The following is a 19,189-nucleotide window of genomic DNA, read 5'->3' as shown; positions in this document are numbered from 1 at the left end:
ATATTATTTATGGAGGATGATGCATGGAAATCGGCATGCGGAATATCTTCATGTGATGTGTACTATAACTAGCTTGTAAAGTACTTTATGAAAATACTATCTTTGAAGAAGTTCTATTCCACCACTGGATATACAAGAGGAGCATGCTGGATACTTTTACATTTATTGAAACTGGTTATTTATGCTTTAGCTTTCTGGAATAATCGTGTATGTCCTTAAGATTTTTGGGATGCTCCATTAGTTGGGTATGGGTTAGTTGGGTAGCTGAGTGCAATCCACAAGTCAAATCAGGTAGTGGTATAATGATTTTCTTAGCCAGTATCACAGTATGATTATATTTTAGTAAAGATACGAACAGAGTGACAAAATAGTCAAAAAACACATAGAGGCTAACATTTCATTAAATAAAAGAAGGAATGGGATCCAGCCTGACATTATTTAGTTTTATGTTTGGCCCTGTATGCATGACTGTGATCTATTAATGTTGTGCATTAATGTGTGGGGCTTGAAGTAATAGAACCGTGTTCTGGTGTTGACTGCAGTATTGGTTACTTTTGTATATTATGATGACGTTTTATGCCTATACCAGCATTGACACGCTAAATCAGTGGTGGAGTAGTTATGGACAGGCTTAAGCAGCACACAGCAAAATGTGTGTGTGGTGCTTAGAGACCTGGCAGTTTAGTGGTTGTGTTCTTGCAGCAGTAGCTCACTGGAAGCATAAAGGGTTGGTAAAACACAATGTGCACACAGTCCTTGCATGGATTGGTGTGGAGCAGAAACACAAAGTGTGATTTCTGAGGTTGTGGGAAAAGCAGTGTAGACATGGAGGAAAGGTATAGCCTAAGCTTTTGATTGGTTCTATTTATGCATTGTTATTGAATAGAATATTAAACAATATATGTGGGTTGAGCTAGCAGATTGCTTTGTTCCATTGGAATACATGTTATTCTACTTCACTTCAACTGATTGTTCTAATAAGGGCTTCTCTTCCTTCTTGGGAGGGTTGCGGGAAGATACAGCATTTCATTGCTGCCGAGAAAGTCAGGCATAAGGGATAGAACACATAATCTGTAAATGTGTTCCAGAGTTGGCATCTTGTACTCAGAACAAGTCAGTGGCGTAGCTAGAGCTTTTGCCACCCGGGCTGGTCCCTGAGTTTGGTCCCAGCGCTCCTGCACCTCTCCAGGCTCCGTGCTCCTCCACCACCAACAGCTCAGCGCCCGGGCGGGCGCCATTTTCTGCATGGAATCTCCGGAGCTCGACAGGTCAGTTCGGGGGCAGACTACGGGACTATCGGACCACCAAGAGCCTGCTTTTAGCTGCTGCTGAGCCCCCTCACGCACAACGCCACCACCCACAGTGTGTTTAACTGGGCTCTGTTGAGAGACCCCTCCTCCTTCCCTTTAAACTTTGTTTTTGACTTTGCTGCCTCCCATTCTGCGATCAGCTGCCTTGGCGCCTGTGGTCTTTCTTCCCTGACCCCTGGTCTCTGGATTGAACTCCTCTGCCCCAGCTCCTCATGGACGATGAGGCTGTGACTTTGCTGCGGACTGCCTTTCTCCCCCCGGACTTGCTGGCTATGGCAGCCCTTTTCCTGGACTTTCGGACTTGGATCTTGTGCTTCCCACCATTTTCTTTTTATGACTCCATTTTAGCGATCTCTGACCTCCCCTTCTGTCCTAGCGGCCTTTCTATTGTCTCTGACACACTCCTCACTGTCTTACTCAGTACTATCTGCTTCCCTCTCTTGTTTGTCTCACTTTCCTGCCCTTCTCTGTCCTTCCCTTGGTGATGTGACTGCATCCCCCTCCGACCCCACTAAATGGAACTCTGCTTTTCTGTATATAGTACTCTCTACCACTCCTATGTGACTCTTAGAGTATATCCATTCATATCCCTTCCCTATGTACATAGAGATAACTCTAATCACTAGTATATGCAGTAGACCTTTGTACTCTCTACCATTCCTATGTGACTATTAGAGTATATTCATTCATATCCCTTCCCTATGTATATAGAGATAACTATAATCACCAGTCTCTTCTTTGTGTGACTTTACATCTTGTACATTTTCAAATTTTTTTCTGTGTGTATCTCTTATGTAACGCATGTAGGGCCAGATGTAGGAGCCTAAATACCGGTCGGTAACGGCCGATTTCAGCCGTTACCGACCGGTATTTAAGAATTGGCATGTAGGGGCCTTCATTTTACAGAATCGGTAAATGTACCGATTCGGTAAATTTACCGGTTCGGTAAATTTTCCGATTCTGTAAAATACCGAATCGGTATTTTTACCGATTCGGTAATTCCAAATGTAGGTGGGACTCTTCGGAGTCCCAAAGGCCTTTCAGATTCGGTATTTTACCACCCAATTCAATTGGATGGTAAAATACCGAATCCAGGTGTGCATGCACATGTGTGCATGCACACCTATGCCATGTGACAGACAGACATGCCCTTAGGGCATGTCCGTGTGCCACATGGCACACATGCCTGTATTTGGGGTGCAAGAGGGTGTCAAAGTGACACCCCCTGCACCCTTGCAGAATTCGGTATTTACCGATTCGGTAATTACCGAATCGGTATTTCCCATTGATTCCTATGGGCTTCACAGCCCATAGGAATCAATAGGAAATACCGATTCGGTATTTACCGAATCGGTAAATACCGAATATTAACGATTCGGCATTTCAACATCTGGAAATACCTACATCTCCCCCCTTCATATTTACCGATTCATAAATACCGAATCGGTAAAATTCGGTATTTATGAATCGGTAAATAACATTTACCTACATCTAGCCCTTAATCCTAAATCCTTATGTTTTGCAACTGGTTCTTATGTAAAGCGCTCTGACACCTTCGGGTAAAGTTCGCGCTATATAAAATCGCATTAAATAAATAAAAAATAAAAATTAAAAAATGGCCGGTGCAGGCAAGATCGGGGGCTGGGGGTGGGGGGGGGGAAGTCGACAGATGATGAGGGAAAATATGTGAAAGAATCCATACTGGTAGGATTCGGATGTGCTGGTGTCTGTTTGGAAAGCATACCTGAAGGCCTAGATAGAGTCTGTGTAACTTTGGTGGTTTTTCGGTCGAAGCCTTGTTTAGAAAATCAGGAATTGGTATATTTGCCTTAGTGTTCTTAGAACAAAGTAGGAAGCCTCGATCATAGAGTTGACATAAGCTATAATCAATAATCCAGAGCCCACATATATGCTCAATTTTCTATTGTCTTTAAGAGGGAAGAGCTGTGACCAAGAGAGTACTGCCAGGGCAGTGGTGAAACAGTCAATGGTCTGTTGCCATAGAGGAGCACCACTGTATAGCCAGGGTTGAATTTTAGCTTGTTTCATTGTCCGACTTAGAGCTGGTATTGGTGAGTGAGTTTGTATTGATTTTTAGAATGATCTGCGCATCACTCGCCTAGTTGCAGCAGATGAATCTAAATAATTAATTCAAAGTCTGACTTTGGGCTGAGGACGCGATTGAACAGGAGGAGGATCAGTATGAAGCCCTGTGGCACTCTGAATAGGAAATGGGTAAACATTGGAGAACATAGGGGGTCTATTTGCGTTCTGTGTGAGAGGAAGAAGACAGATCCACTATAAGGCCGGCTATTGGATCCCACTGTTGTGCAGATGGTATGTTAGTATTGGTGACTTATGCAGTTGTTGTTGACTCGTTTGTATCCACCTATGATTGATTTATTAGGTTGTAGGTTTTCAAAAATTCCTGGTGACTTCGTTTAAGGCGTTTGCCAAAAATTGAGCCCTTTCAAATGAGTGTGCAGCGGTGTTCTGTGCAGGTTTATTTAGTTGAAACTTGAGATATGATGTTTGCTATTTTCTTGTGAGATGGTAAGAGTAGCAAGGTATGATTTTATGATTGTCCTTGGTGTCCTTAGTGCCTTGAATTTATTGGAAATAGATTCTGGGACTAATCCAATGGGAAATTAGCTTTGGGTGGGCAGGTGTGTCTGTCGGTGTCTGTGTGGTTGCTTTGCAGCAACGTTTGCTTTGTTGACCGATATTGACATTTTTGATTTAGGGGTTTTGTGGTTGTTGATATTAATGATTTTGAAGGTTAATTGCTTGACTGGAGAACCACTGAGGACTTGTAAAGTGGCGTTTGTAGAGCTCTATTGTGTGCAGAGTGACATAGCCTGTATGTGTGAGTCATTTTATTAATTTAGTTCCTAGCAAATTGAGTAGTGTACCACTAGCAATATATGGCACGCGGGATGTATTCTTTCTTTGGCAAAAATACATACATGATTCTTGAAAAGTCCTGCCCCCCTTTTTAATGTTTACATTAATTCAAGAGAACGGTATCTGTTCACAGTTCCACTGATTACAAACACGGGAAACAGCTTATAGAACGCTGTCAATACCACACAGGTAGGTTACAACGCGGACGTTACATCGTCCGTGTTATTACCACGCATGGCATTACATCGCAAGTCATTTCTACGACTTGCAAAAAACACAGTTGATGGGCAGAATGTAGAACAATGTCATACATTCACCCCACCTTCATCAGCCTGGATAGCTTACCTCCAGTGGTGTGGAGAGCCTGGGACTCACGTCTGAGCATAAAATTGCAAAAAACACAGTTGATGGACAGAATGTAGAACAATGTCATACATTCACCCCAGTAAAAGGATCTGGGCCTAAATCCATCGTTTTTTTGCACTCCACACCACCCTGGGTTAGACACTGGCTATATGCAAATCAGCTCTGACCCTGTGCCTCATGGGAACAGTCCAGTCCGAACTACCAAGCCATGTCTTTCCCAGACCGGACTCAAGCATCCAAGGACCGGTTTATGGCTATCAGCCTTCATCAGCCTGGATAGCTTAACTCCAGTGGTGTGGAGAGCCTGGGACTCACGTCTGAGCATACCCAGCCCACTCGGGGTGAAAATTGCAAAAAACACAGTTGATGGACAGAATGTAGAACAATGTCATACATTCACCCCAGTACAAGGATCTGGGCCTAAATCCATTGTTTTTTTGCACTCCACACCACCCTGGGTTAGACACTGGCTATATGCAAATCAGCTCTGACCCTGTGCCTCATGGGAACAGTCCAGTCCGAACTACCAAGCCATGTCTTTCCCAGACGGGAATCAAGCATCCAAGGACCGGTTTCTGGCTATCAGCCTTCATCAGCCTGGATAGCTTGACTCCAGTGGTGTGGAGAGCCTGGGACTCACGCCTGAGCATAAAATTGCAAAAAACACAGTTGATGGACAGAATGTAGAACAATGTCATACATTCACCCCAGTAAAAGGATCTGGGCCTAAATCCATCGTTTTTTTGCACTCCACACCACCCTGGGTTAGACACTGGCTATATGCAAATCAGCTCTGACCCTGTGCCTCATGGGAACAGTCCAGTCCGAACTACCAAGCCATGTCTTTCCCAGACCGGACTCAAGCATCCAAGGACCAGTTTATGGCTATCAGCCTTCATCAGCCTGGATAGCTTAACTCCAGTGGTGTGGAGAGCCTGGGACTCACGTCTGAGCATACCCAGCCCACTCGGGGTGAAAATTGCAAAAAACACAGTTGATGGACAGAATGTAGAACAATGTCATACATTCACCCCAGTACAAGGATCTGGGCCTCAATCCATCGTTTTTTTGCACTCCACACCACCCTGGGTTAGACACTGGCTATATGCAAATCAGCTCTGACCCTGTGCCTCATGGGAACAGTCCAGTCCGAACTACCAAGCCATGTCTTTCCCAGACCGGAATCAAGCATCCAAGGACTGGTTTCTGGCTATCAGCCTTCATCAGCCTGGATAGCTTGACTCCAGTGGTGTGGAGAGCCTGGGACTCACGTCTGAGCATACCCAGCCCACTCGGGGTGAAAATTGCAAAAAACACAGTTGATTGACAGAATGTAGAACAATGTCATACATTCACCCCAGTAAAAGGATCTGGGCCTAAATCCATCGTTTTTTTGCACTCCACACCACCCTGGGTTAGACACTGGCTATATGCAAATCAGCTCTGACCCTGTGCCTCATGGGAACAGTCCAGTCCGAACTACCAAGCCATGTCTTTCCCAGACCGGACTCAAGCATCCAAGGACCGGTTTATGGCTATCAGCCTTCATCAGCCTGGATAGCTTAACTCCAGTGGTGTGGAGAGCCTGGGACTCACGTCTGAGCATACCCAGCCCACTCGGGGTGAAAATTGCAAAAAACACAGTTGATGGACAGAATGTAGAACAATGTCATACATTCACCCCAGTACAAGGATCTGGGCCTAAATCCATCGTTTTTTTGCACTCCACACCACCCTGGGTTAGACACTGGCTATATGCAAATCAGCTCTGACCCTGTGCCTCATGGGAACAGTCCAGTCCGAACTACCAAGCCATGTCTTTCCCAGACCGGAATCAAGCATCCAAGGACTGGTTTCTGGCTATCAGCCTTCATCAGCCTGGATAGCTTGACTCCAGTGGTGTGGAGAGCCTGGGACTCACGTCTGAGCATACCCAGCCCACTCGGGGTGAAAATTGCAAAAAACACAGTTGATGGACAGAATGTAGAACAATGTCATACATTCACCCCAGTACAAGGATCTGGGCCTCAATCCATCGTTTTTTTGCACTCCACGCCACCCTGGGTTAGACACTGGCTATATGCAAATCAGCTCTGACCCTGTGCCTGATGGGAACAGTCCAGTCCGAACTACCAAGCCATGTCTTTCCCAGACCGGAATCAAACATCCAAGGACCGGTTTCTGGCTATCAGTCTTCATCAGCCTGGATAGCTTGACTCCAGTGGTGTGGAGCGCCTGGGACTCACGTCTGAGCATACCCAGCCCACTCGGGGTGAAAATTGCAAAAAACACAGTTGATGGACAGAATGTAGAACAATGTCATACATTCACCCCAGTACAAGGATCTGGGCCTAAATCCATCGTTTTTTTGCACTCCACACCACCCTGGGTTAGACACTGGCTATATGCAAATCAGCTCTGACCCTGTGCCTCATGGGAACAGTCCAGTCCGAACTACCAAGCCATGTCTTTCCCAGACCGGAATCAAGCATCCAAGGACCGGTTTCTGGCTATCAGCCTTCATCAGCCTGGATAGCTTGACTCCAGTGGTGTGGAGAGCCTGGGACTCACGTCTGAGCATACCCAGCCCACTCGGGGTGAAAATTGCAAAAAACACAGTTGATGGACAGAATGTAGAACAATGTCATACATTCACCCCAATCGGGCCTCAATCCATCGTTTTTTTGCACTCCACACCACCCTGGGTTAGACACTGGCTATATGCAAATCGGCTCTGACCCTGTGCCTCATGGGAACAGTCCAGTCTGAACTACCAGTACCAAGCCATGTCTTTCCCAGACCGGAATCAAACATCCAAGGACCGGTTTCTGGCTATCAGCCTTCATCAGCCTGGATAGCTTGACTCCAGTGGTGTGGAGAGCCTGGGACTCACGTCTGAGCATACCCAGCCCACTCGGGGTGAAAATTGCAAAAAACACAGTTGATGGACAGAATGTACAACAATGTCATACATTCACCCCAGTACAAGGATCTGGGCCTAAATCCATCGTTTTTTTGCACTCCACACCACCCTGGGTTAGACACTGGCTATATGCAAATCAGCTCTGACCCTGTGCCTCATGGGAACAGTCCAGTCCGAACTACCAAGCCATGTCTTTCCCAGACCGGAATCAAGCATCCAAGGACTGGTTTCTGGCTATCAGCCTTCATCAGCCTGGATAGCTTGACTCCAGTGGTGTGGAGAGCCTGGGACTCACGTCTGAGCATACCCAGCCCACTCGGGGTGAAAATTGCAAAAAACACAGTTGATGGACAGAATGTAGAACAATGTCATACATTCACCCCAGTACAAGGATCTGGGCCTCAATCCATCGTTTTTTTGCACTCCACGCCACCCTGGGTTAGACACTGGCTATATGCAAATCAGCTCTGACCCTGTGCCTGATGGGAACAGTCCAGTCCGAACTACCAAGCCATGTCTTTCCCAGACCGGAATCAAACATCCAAGGACCGGTTTCTGGCTATCAGTCTTCATCAGCCTGGATAGCTTGACTCCAGTGGTGTGGAGCGCCTGGGACTCACGTCTGAGCATACCCAGCCCACTCGGGGTGAAAATTGCAAAAAACACAGTTGATGGACAGAATGTAGAACAATGTCATACATTCACCCCAGTACAAGGATCTGGGCCTAAATCCATCGTTTTTTTGCACTCCACACCACCCTGGGTTAGACACTGGCTATATGCAAATCAGCTCTGACCCTGTGCCTCATGGGAACAGTCCAGTCCGAACTACCAAGCCATGTCTTTCCCAGACCGGAATCAAGCATCCAAGGACCGGTTTCTGGCTATCAGCCTTCATCAGCCTGGATAGCTTGACTCCAGTGGTGTGGAGAGCCTGGGACTCACGTCTGAGCATACCCAGCCCACTCGGGGTGAAAATTGCAAAAAACACAGTTGATGGACAGAATGTAGAACAATGTCATACATTCACCCCAATCGGGCCTCAATCCATCGTTTTTTTGCACTCCACACCACCCTGGGTTAGACACTGGCTATATGCAAATCGGCTCTGACCCTGTGCCTCATGGGAACAGTCCAGTCTGAACTACCAGTACCAAGCCATGTCTTTCCCAGACCGGAATCAAACATCCAAGGACCGGTTTCTGGCTATCAGCCTTCATCAGCCTGGATAGCTTGACTCCAGTGGTGTGGAGAGCCTGGGACTCACGTCTGAGCATACCCAGCCCACTCGGGGTGAAAATTGCAAAAAACACAGTTGATGGACAGAATGTACAACAATGTCATACATTCACCCCAGTACAAGGATCTGGGCCTAAATCCATTGTTTTTTTGCACTCCACACCACCCTGGGTTAGACACTGGCTATATGCAAATCAGCTCTGACCCTGTGCCTCATGGGAACAGTCCAGTCCGAACTACCAAGCCATGTCTTTCCCATACCGAAATCAAGCATCCAAGGACCGGTTTCTGGCTATCAGCCTTCATCAGCCTGGATAGCTTGACTCCAGTGGTGTGGAGAGCCTGGGACTCACGTCTGAGCATACCCAGCCCACTCGGGGTGAAAATTGCAAAAAACACAGTTGATGGACAGAATGTAGAACAATGTCATACATTCACCCCAGTACAAGGATCTGGGCCTAAATCCGTCGTTTTTTTTGCACTCCACACCACCCTGGGTTAGACACTGGCTATATGCAAATCACCTCTGACCCTGTGCCTCATGGGAACAGTCCAGTCCGAACTACCAAGCCATGTCTTTCCCAGACCGGAATCAAGCATCCAAGGACCGGTTTCTGGCTATCAGCCTTCATCAGCCTGGATAGCTTGACTCCAGTGGTGTGGAGAGCCTGGGACTCACGTCTGAGCATACCCAGCCCACTCGGGGTGAAAATTGCAAAAAACACATTTGATGGACAGAATGTAGAACAATTTCATACATTCACCCCAGTACAAGGATCTGGGCCTAAATCCATCGTTTTTTTGCACTCCACACCACCCTGGGTTAGACACTGGCTATACGCAAATCAGCTCTGACCCTGTGCCTCATGGGAACAGTCCAGTCCGAACTACCAAGCCATGTCTTTCCCAGACCGGAATCAAGCATCCAAGGACCGGTTTCTGGCTATCAGCCTTCATCAGCCTGGATAGCTTGACTCCAGTGGTGTGGAGAGCCTGGGACTCACGTCTGAGCATACCCAGCCCACTCGGGGTGAAAATTGCAAAAAACACAGTTGATGGACAGAATGTAGAACAATGTCAAACATTCACCCCAGTACAAGGATCTGGGCTTAAATCCATCGTTTTTTTGCACTCCACACCACCCTGGGTTAGACACTGGCTATATGCAAATCAGCTCTGACCCTGTGCCTCATGGGAGCGCCTCGAGACCTGTAGGTGAGTTGGCGCTATATAAACCAAAGTAACATAACATAACATAACATACTGCATGGTAATGTATGGCGAAGTAACGTCATACATTCTACAAACGCATGTAAAAAGGATGCTATGAGTATAGATGTCTGCAACATTTATCATCCAAATGTCAGAAATCTTTTGATACATACCAAGATGAAGCATTGTTGCTAGTTAGCAACAGTTCTGCTTTCTGACACTGATACCTACCTCCCTCTCCTGTTGCATACCTGCTTACTCCAGCTAAACTATGTGATTTGTGTCTTGTAATCATAACATGTACTGTAGTAATATACAATTGGTCGGCAGTCTCTCTTTTTGGTTTTGGGATCATTGATTCTGTTTAATCTATGTGCTACTGATTATAAATTCTACAAAGGTGATGCTTTGGGTGTAGATACTCATGAGTTGAAGCTAATGAAGATAAAACTTATTATAATCAGCCAGATGAACCAGTTGTAGACATGACATCGCTGTTCTCCTCTGGAAGAGAAGTTATCCCTATTGTTTTGTTACATGGAAAGCAGAACTAGACAGATGAAGGACAGGGCTTAGCACACATAGGACAGATCAAGTGCAGGAAGACCAGGGATCATTCAGATGAATGATGAAAGGAGAATCCAGGAGGGGATGCGCAAAAGGGAAGTATAGCAGAAAGGCAAGTGTGAAATTGAAGTTTAACATAACATGTCTATTTGTAAAGCACTCGTTAACCCAGATGGGTATTTTGGCGCTGAATATCATATGTTTATTGTTACCCAACTCTATGGTACTCTATTGATCGACTTCAGAAGGATGAAAGGCTGAGTGGACCCACTGGGATTTGAACCTGTGACCATGAGGTCAAACACAGGCCCCTACAGTGAATACATTAGGCCACTAAGCCACCAGGATCAGCTATTAAGATGAAAGAAAGGAGTATAATGTGGAGGAATTAATATGATGCTAGCAGTGTATGGGAAGCAGCAAAGCAAGTTCAGCATAGAAGGTGAGCGGGGCAGAAGGGGAGCTGCAGTATTTAGAAAGGAGGAGACAGATATTGAAGAAGGCGTCACTTGGCAGGGGTAGTGGTGGATTCGGTGGAGAAGAGGGTGGGAAAAAAGGAAGGGAAATCAAGGGAAACTCCATCTTCAAACATAGCAAGGAGGCCATAGAGAAAAGTGATCCCAATTTTATTTAAATTTGTAAAGGACTTGATGGAGAGGGCAAAGTAATATTTCCATCAAAACTCAAAGAAATTGTAAATTATGTGAGGTTGCTGTCATTGGCGATAACTATTTATGTATGTAAGTTGGTACATATGTAATATTTACATAGCAGAACCCTAGCCACAGGGCATTGGAGCTATATGGTCAAAGGCAAGCATGCAGTCAACAAGTGATAGGAGTGGTGGCTAGATTCTGGGAGCAGAAGAGTATTGTTACTGCATTGTAATGTAGTGTTCTTTAAAGAGGTGTGTCTTCAACTCTTTCCTTAATTGGAGCATAGATGGAAAAGGATTGCTGCTTTGCCCTTTCTTTTTAACACTTATTAGGTCCCAGTAAAAAAGTGCCCTGGCTGAGCGGGGGCCAAAAGCCACCAGATGGTACGCTTGTCTACAAGCTAAGTAGGGGTGCTTGTCTTAATGGCTTTGTAAATGATAGAGCAGGTATTAAATCTGGTGTTTGCTTGCAGGCTGAGCCAATGGCGTTCCAATGAATGGGAGTGAGGTCCCTTAACTGGGCACACTACAATAGATATATATATATGCCTATGAAGTCTTTTCAACAGTAAACCACTCAACTGAAAATATACAGGACATTCTAAGAATCCAAATTCTAAGTTACACAGTGCCCACAGCTGATTAAGACATCAATTGCCCCGGGAATCAGTTTAAGAGGTGGTCTTCCACATTCTTAGACAACTGTTTGGAGTTAGTGCCTGGTGGGTGAATACTGTAGTGAATGAGGCATGTCTTAGGCATCCAGGTTGGATGATATGATGATTTCAGGGAGATGGTGAGGTGGTTGTTAGAGTGTGAGGGGAAAGGATTAATTCTGACTTTATGTCAGAGAAGGGAAGTTGACAGGCATAGCACAATGGGTTGGTGATTGTTTTGGGGTGATTGATAGTGTATCTGGAGTAATGTTGGATATGATTTGCTCTGATGGAGAAATATCGCTTGAAGGTGCCTGAAGTTCTTGTCTTGTGTATACAGAATTTGACTTCATAGACCTGGCTCTGGTCTGGCTCTGGTTTGGATGCTTATTGGTCACTATGTTTTGACCTGAAACCTGGCTCTGCCTGGTGTGGATGGTTGAAGAGAGGTTTGCCTTTGGTGTACTTTCAGCAAAGGAAGGGCTATAGGAAGATATTAGTTTTACTATATAGTATTGTGTGTGTGTGGTGTGTTTGTGTGTGTTGTCTTGTGATTGTCATTCCTGGTATATGGCTGGGCTTACTTGACATTAGGTGTTATCCCTCTCTTCTGGTCCGTTGCTCTAGCTTATGTGGCCACACCAGACATTTAGGAGGCCATCCCTGGCACAAGGTGGGTGCCCCTGGCATTCAGCCATCACTCATTATATTAGTGGCTACCCCTCATTTATCACTGCATTTGATGGCTATTATTTATCCCTGGTGGCCACCTCTGGAATATGAAGTTTATCCCTGTCATCTGTAGGGCACCCCAGGCATCTGGCAAAAATTTCTGGCAAAAAATTGAAACTCCCTCATCAGGTTTCCACCAATGGTACCTGGTGGTCATACTTTCCATTGGTGGACCCTGGTATCTGGTGGTCACCCTTGGCATCAGATGGGCATCCCAGACATATGATTGGCAAGCATGCATATGGGACTATGTTTTAGATGGAGAGATAACATAAAGGCTTTTAAGATAGTATCCGTTCAAGGGGCAGTAGTATTTAAGAGCACTTGATCAAAAAACAAGTTAATATTTGGGGCCCAAACTATTGTATTTGCTCAAATCAAAGGCTGTTGTTTGGAAAAAAAGAATGTCTCTTCAATAACAGCAAGTTAACAAGGAAGACTATCCAATTTGCCGAAAGCAAGCATTTATTTAGCAGAAATAGGTTTATTTGCCAGAAATATTAACGTGATAATTTAACAGAGCATGTGTTTGTGGTCAGAAAATGGCAGACCGATTTGTGCAGAAAAGTGAGCACATTTACTTGCTTGCTTTCTAGGGGCAAAGAGTAGGTACGCATAGTGCTCTTGATTTCATGTATCCAAGGCATCACTTGCTGTTATCTGTTATTTCCTTACTCATGAAAAGTCATTTCATCTTCTATCTAGATAGCCGTTTATGATATTAGTCTTATTACTCAAGTCTAAAGCTTGTAAGATGTTTGTCTGATGCCAGACACTATATACAGGGCCGTCTTAACAGCATTATAGGCCCCCGGGCAAAGCAGTGCACTGGGTCCCGCCTACATAACCACTCACAGGAATATAAATGTTTAACGGAAAATAAGTGTTAAATGCTGGTCTGCATGGGACCCCTATGCTCATGGGGACCCCAGTCAACTGCCCAGCGTGCCCATGCGTTAAGACAGCACTGCCTATAAGAGCTCTGTAAATTGAACAGTAAATCTGCTGTCTGAGTCTATAAAATCTGTCTAACTGGAGACGTAGCTTGACTGTCTATGATCTGAGGTTAGTGGACATGTCCTAGTTTTATTTCTTTAAATATTGATTTAGTTTGTGTTTTATTTAGAGTGTACAAGGCCACGACCGGGCTGGGAACTGAAACCAGCCCTGGCAATCAGCTTGACTGGCCCCCAAGGGCGGGGGGTGAGTGGGAAGCACCACTCCCGCTGCCACTTTTGTTACAGGTAGCGATATTGCAGCACTGCTGCAACACCGGTAACCTGTAACAAAACAGGCCCCCAGGGGTCCAAAACCAGCCGGCCCACCGGGGAAATGCCCAGTGCCCACTACGACCAGTACAGCCCTGTACAAGGCCCAAAAGCATCAGAGGTTTTACATAGAACATTGCGAGTATGGGAACTTTGGCAAAATCGTACAAAACCTAAAAGTTCAGGATGAGAGAATAACAATTCAAATCATCCACGTTAGCACAAAACTACGTACACAAGAATAAGGATCCACCAAACAGAGGTTGGCTTGCCTTTATGACAAACACAATCATGTAATCAGACAGGGATGGACAAAACTGAACATCCTATAGAAGCCTTTACATAGCCAGAAAATGGTGATCACAACTTTAGATAAGCGGTTCAGTAACTAGAGGGAGTTAAGTAGGACATGATATTTCAGCCGGAATTGTTTTAGTTCTTTCTTTTGAATGCAGTTGGAGAGTTTGATTGTGGGTGTGATAGAGTTCTAAGATTCTGGGTTCAGAACCAGAGAAAGACTGGTTTCAGGTATGTTTTTATTGAAAACAATTTCTTCTAATGAGAGGATGTCTAAGATGCGCAGTTAACATGAGCGTCCTGAAATCTTCAGCTCCTTAACCAGGTAATGTTAGTGATCAGAGTATGAACTAAGCGCCTCATTTATGAGGTTTCGGTGCAGGACAGCGCCACAAGGAATCTTGCTGTGCTGCCCTGTAGCAAAAATAAAGAGAAGGAATGTGCTGCATATATACGATACGGAGCATTCCTACACTTTACCCCTAAGCTGACGCGCAATGGACTGTCATGCGTCAATGCAGGCACCCTTGTGCCGTGGTGCAAGGGTGCCTGAGTTGCAGGGCTGATTGATTTTTTGCAGGAAGAGACACCCTCCTGCACAAAATCAATCAATTCAGGTCATTTCCACTTCCTCACCCATAGAAAACGGAAAAAAAGAGGAGAAATGAAAACCAATGGGGTGGTGTTAGATTCTAACGAATTCCCAGGTTTACAATTTCTCATAAATCTGGGAATGCTTCATTGCGATTTCTCATAAATCTGGGAATACTTTAAATTTCATGGGTGTTGCATGGGAGCACACACAGCAACACTCATGGAAAGCCCCTTTAATGCAGTGTCCTGATTGAAAGAGGCACATATTTACAAGGCCACAAAAGTCCACATGAAGTGGCTTTACGTGGCCTTGTTAATGTGCCTTGGCACATTGCTCTACTGGAACGTCAAAAAAGTGACGTTCCGGCAGTGCGCAAGTGGGGATAGAGGCCACATAAATGAGGCACTAATTCGCTATGTACGCGCTCTTATTTGTAGATCTGTCCTCAACAGTCAGCCAACTCATAGAGCGCAGAACTGGAGTAATGTGATCAAAACATCCCATCCCCAGGATAAGATGGGCTGAAGCATGAAGAGTGTTTTTGAGAGGGTCAAGCTGGATTTAACGAATGTCAGAATGCACTCCATTTCCTCAGCCTCATCTACCAAAAACGAGGATTGAACAAATTGCTTAAAGCTATGTTCCAGTAGAAAATGTTGTATCCACCAAATAAATCTGAGCTGATGAATGTCACATTGTAACTGTTCCAAATATGTTTGATGATGTACTTTGGAAGAGACAGTAGGGAAAAGCAAAGAACTATGGTATAATGTCGAGGGAGGTGCTATATCGACTTCAGAAAATGATAGAGGACATGCCAAAATAAATATGTGGAGTTTTCTCTTGATACACTATCTTTTATTTTCGGGATTACCCTGGAGGTGCATGGACTGCCCACATTTTGTGGATTTTGTCAATGGAGTAAAACCTCCAAATATCCTTGGCAGGAGCTTGGATATCTTGGTATATCGTGAGGTACTGAAATATTTAACACGTGGCCTTTTAAAACTGCCTGAAAATCGTGACATCATTCCGAAATATAGGACAAAATGCCTCTTTGCATTTCCCCCTTGTGAATTGTGTAACAAGGTGATCACCACAATATGAGTTGCTACTCAGATTTATACTGTGTCTACAATGAATAGATACAATCGAGGCTCCTGTAGTAAATTAAACTAAAATGTCACATTTATAATAATATAATATCCACATTTGTAAAGCGCACAATCACCCGTTAGGGTCTCTAGGCGCTGGGGGCCGCCGGTAAGATTAAGCGAGCTATTGCCCAGAGTCACATGGTGCTGGGCTAATCTGCCGCCGGTGCAGGGGATCGAACCGTGATCCCCAGATTCCGGAGTTAGTCGCCCTGGCCGCGGCGCCACACCTCTTCCTCCGAACATTTATGAGTCTTAATGGTAGAGAAACATGGAGGGCCATGGGATAATGGGATGACAGAAAGCTGTAGCACCTTGATAGCGTTTTGGCTAAAGCCTAGTTGCTTTTAAAACCCAAAATCTAATTCATCTGAGCTTCATTGTACCTCTCCCTACGGAGTTAGATGGCTAAAACAAACCTTGTGAATGTCTAAATAATAGACAGATACATAAATGCAAATGTATAAATGAAAAGATTAGAGTTAAGAGAAGTAGAAAATTACATTGGATTTTCAGTGGTCAGTTTAAACCAATGATCAGTAGTAAAACCTAGTACTGATTATCAGACTAAATGGAAGAAGATGAAGCTATAGGCAGTGAAATTCCTAAACTGAAAAGAACACAGCAGCAACATACTGTGTATCTACACTACGTCAACAGCAGCATCACAGCCATCTCTTTTGTTAAACTTTCTTTTCCTGTAGCAGAGATTTCACAAGATAGTGCTGTCATTTCCTTTACCCTGTGCATTAAATAGTCATGTACTAACCGGTACTGAGTACCTGGACTTATTTAGTTTTAAATAGGGAGTACCTGCACTTCTCTGTAGGGGTTCTGTACTTTTAATGGAAGAGTACTGGGACTTCTCTGTTTAGGTTCTTTATGTTTAATGGAAGAGACTGGGACTTCTCTGTTTAGGTTCTTTATGTTTAATGGAAGAGACTGGGACTTCTTGGTTGCACATAGGTTCCCAAGGAATAATACCATTATCCATTGCTGTCTTTTAATTAGGCTGGGGTTGGGGGGAGCTTCTTCCGCACCTCCTATGCTGAAATCTCCAGGTGTGAGGGTAGGCAGGCACAACAGCTGCCAGCAGCCCCTTCAGATCTGCTGATGATTCTGGGTCCTGTATCTCCGGCCCTGTATATATCGGCTATGGAGCCTGAGGACCCGATACATACAGGCCCAGAGACACCTCAAAACATGTAAGTGGTATCTTCCACGTACATACAGCTCCATGAAAGTTGTAACAGGACCGCAAATGTCATGCAATATACCTCCAAAAACAAAGCACATGTAAAAATTGGCAAAACAGATTTTATGTTGTTGGTGGTTGTTTAATCACTTTTAGGCACCAATTTCCTAAAGTTTGGACCATACTAAAAAAAACAACTGGACTCCTCAAAAACGAAATCCTAAATGTAATCATACTTTTTTGTCATCCATCCTCTACTATAAAAGCCCTAATATTGCATAATGTATGGTAAGAGTGGATTCTCCCACCATGTCTTAGACTTATTACTTCTTCCTTCTATGAACAGTAGATACATCACCAAACGATTGCTGCTGTGGTGTTAACATTTTGGTCAAGAAGCCTCTTTCATGGATCATAGTAATGTCTGTAGTAAGATACCTGGGGGTCTATTATGCTGGCGGGGGGACAAAGTTCGCCCACCACCATAACAGCAAAAGGGACAGCCCGTCATACGTGCGGTGGTCTTGTGAGTCAGATTAGGCAGCTTAAAAGGAGCTCTCAATTTAGGGGGCTGCTAGTGCAGCAAGACAGAACAAACCCGTGATGGGTGTAATGCTTGAATTAATCCCAGTCACTGGTAATATGCACAGACCAATCATACTCAAATCGGTCATGGTCTTAATCCACCGTGCTAGGCATGTCCCCTCATAATGGGAAGACAGGCAACACCAGGTCTACTTAGGGCCAGCTGGCCCTCATGGGTGAGGTCCCACGGAAGAGTGAGCTCAATACACTCATTAGGACTTACCCCTCCTAAAAGGAGAGCCTCCCCTGGATAACACAAAAAGCGATCATCTCAGCCACTAGGAATAACTCTTGTGTTGCATTCCACCACACCGTTAACAAGAATAAATTACATTGTATGTTATTCTTCTAACAAAAATTATACTTCTGCCTGCATTTATTTCTTTTAAATGCATAAAAATGAATTTGTACATTCAAGGATGTGAAAACTGTGGAGAAAATTGACATTTTCGATGGAAATCACTAAGGGCCATATGTATCAAAAAGTCATTTTGCGATTCTCAAATAGGATTTTTTGGAATCGCTATTTGAGAATCGCAAAATGCTATGTATGTAGGATTAGCAAATAATTTTTCAAATCCTACATATTCCTTAATTGCGAATCGCAAATTGCGATTCGCAATTAAGGAATACCTCCCCATTCCTTCCTATGGGCCTAGAGGCCAATAGGAATGAATGGGGGATATTCACAATTTGCGATTCTCAATTAGAGAATCGCAAATTGCGAATGCAAATTCAAGGGTTCCAGGGTGCCAAAAGGACACCCTGTTGCACCCCTGAAATGAACATGTGTGCGCATGTGGCACAAATACATGTACTAAGGGCATGTATGTGTGCCACATGGCACTTTGAATAATGCAAAAAAGTGAATTTTTCAAAGAAATCACAAATTACCACCAACTTGAAGTTGGTGGTAATTTGCGATTCCTTATGGCCAAATTGCACATTTTCTGTGCCTCTTACATTGCATTTAATGAATCGCAATTTGTGATTCCTTAAATGCAATTGCAAAATAGGGAATCGCTATTTTACGATTCCTTGTTTTGCGAGGCTCTTACATCCCACTTACCTGAACTGCGATCGCGAATGCCGAAATTCTGCGAATTTCGGCATTTGCGAATGAAATTTTGTTTCATACATATGGCCCGAAATGTTTTTATTGAAGCTATCATTAAACCTAGGGTGCCTCATTCAGTGGTATTCCTAAAACCATTTCCTCCGCATTATCCCTGACCCAAACCTCATACCTTCTGGAGTTAAGCAGGTCTGGAGGTTTCAATGGATATCTACGGAACAAGATATGTATTATTAATGTGCCATAGAATATTGAACATCATTGTAACTATGAATAGATGTACCTTATCAATATCTCTGTATAACCAACTCTCTATACTTTGATAGGAAACTAAACATTCCTGTAAACTAAACACAGGTATACAAAATATCCTGAAGACACATCTATGAACACTTCTCCCTAGGTTTAGAATAACCATCTTAAGCTTTGTCACTATACACTTTGAGAAGTTTAGCC

General features: G+C 44.3%; 1 protein-coding gene across 3 annotated transcripts in view; it reads left to right on the top strand.

Moving 5' to 3' along the window:
• MEP1B (meprin A subunit beta) overlaps window positions 1–19,189 on the top strand; it is a 389,272-nt gene that overhangs the window by 107,017 nt on the left and 263,066 nt on the right. The gene's annotated exons all lie outside the window — the stretch shown is intronic.

The sequence above is a fragment of the Lissotriton helveticus genome, chromosome 4_1 (assembly GCF_964261635.1).
Source record: "Lissotriton helveticus chromosome 4_1, aLisHel1.1, whole genome shotgun sequence".
In the NCBI taxonomy this organism is placed as follows: Eukaryota; Metazoa; Chordata; class Amphibia; order Caudata; family Salamandridae; genus Lissotriton; species Lissotriton helveticus.
This window is presented reverse-complemented; position numbering and strand designations above follow the sequence as displayed.